The following is a 1,819-nucleotide window of genomic DNA, read 5'->3' as shown; positions in this document are numbered from 1 at the left end:
GGGATTGAACTCAGGCCCTTGTGCTTGCCAGGGAAGTGCTTATTCTACTGAGCCATCTCCCTGGCCCTTAAAGCTTTCATTTTAAAATTAAAAATGCTAGACAGCTCAGCAGTTTATTTTTTTATTTTTTATTTTATTTTATTTGGCAGAAGGATTTTCTTTTTTATTTGGAGACCTGCACATGCCTTCAGGGCATTTCTTGTTTGGTAGGTGTATCTGGGTTTGAACCAGTGCACCTTGAGCCTCACTACTTTCTTAAGCAGCACTTAAACACCTGAGCTAATGGGCGGGCCCCCTAGCTTAGCAGTTTATAGCACCTGCTGAGGCAAGTTTAGGCAAGTGTAGGAACGAAGGTTCGATCCCCGGCACCACATGCCACACCAGCCCTGCCCTCAGGGTGGGCTGAGCCAGCCACAATAAATAAATAAATAAAATTTAAAATGCTATGTAATTTTAATTTAATACACAACGTTTTAGATAAATATAGCAGAAATGCTTGTCATAGGGAATTTGTACCTGTACATTGTATGGCTTTCTTCTTTTTCCCATTCCCCTCCCCTCCTTTGACCCCCTCAGCCATAAGTCTTTTTTCCCTTGCTTCTTTTGAGACAGGGTCTCACTATGTAGCCCAGGCTGGCCTTGAACTCATGGTGATTAGATCAAGTGTTAACTGAAGACTTACAGAAGAGTGGCAACAGAAATGACAGTTAAGACTGATGGCTCAGCAAGTGGGGAGGCGGAGGCATGAAGATTGCCCCAGGTTCGAGAGAAGCCTGCGCTTCTTAGCGAGTTCAGGGGCAGCCTGAACTATACATTGAAACTATAAAACAAAGCAAAATACTATATAAATTTTTTCAGGCAAGTATTAAGTGAGAATTTACTGGAAAATATGCAAAAGGAGTTTACTTTTGATTAACTATATACCTAACCCCACTTGTATGAAAGTATGAAAAGAAAATGTGTTCAGCTGGATGTGGTGGTGCACACCTGTAGTCCAGCACTCAGGAGGCTGAGGCAAGAGGATTGCCAGGCCTTGTACTCACTATGTGCCTCAAGCTGGCTTCAACTCAGGACGATCCTGCCTCAGCCTCCCGAGTGCTGGGATTACATGTAGCTCCACCACACTGGCATAACAGCAAAAGATTGAATAAAAGCTGTCCTTTTTTTCCTTTTTTTTTTTTTTTTTTTTTTTGGCGGAACTAGGGATTGAACTCAGGCCCTTGCGCTTGCCAGAGAAGCACTTATTCTACTGAGCCATCTCCCCGGTCCCCAAGCTGTTCATTTTGGATAGGGGTAGATAACAGGCCGGTGTTTTTAGGTTGCTTCTGCTTCACTTTTACTGCAGAGCACAAACTTGCCATTTGAAACAAATAAAAGAAGACTGATTGGGTAAGGATTTGGGTGTTTTGTTTTGAGATAGGATCTCACTATGTAATGCAGGCTGGTCTTGAATTTTTTTGTTGAGACAAGATCTCACTATGCAGTTCAGGGGCTGGGCTTGAACTCACTTTGTAGCCCAGGACATCCTTCACCTTGTCAGAGATCCTCCTGCCTCAGCCTCCTGAGTGCTGGAATTACAGGTGTGCACCACCACCCCAGGCAGGGTAAGGATTTTATGTTTATAAATCATACAGACTGTATTGAGGGTGACATCTGTGAAGTATTTCATTGTCATTTGCTTGATGTTATGTGTTGACACTGAAAGACCCAACCATCAAGTAGACGTAGAAATTGCTGATGGTTCGGAATGGCTGTTGGTTTGCATTACTGCATTTCCCCAAGAGAGACCGAACTGGAAAATAAACTCTAGGATGACTTT

This window comes from Octodon degus, unplaced genomic scaffold (assembly GCF_000260255.1).
Source record: "Octodon degus isolate 3935 unplaced genomic scaffold, OctDeg1.0 scaffold00009, whole genome shotgun sequence".
NCBI classification, from domain to species: Eukaryota; Metazoa; Chordata; class Mammalia; order Rodentia; family Octodontidae; genus Octodon; species Octodon degus.
The sequence above is the reverse complement of the archived record's forward strand: the minus strand, read 5'-3'. Positions refer to the sequence as shown.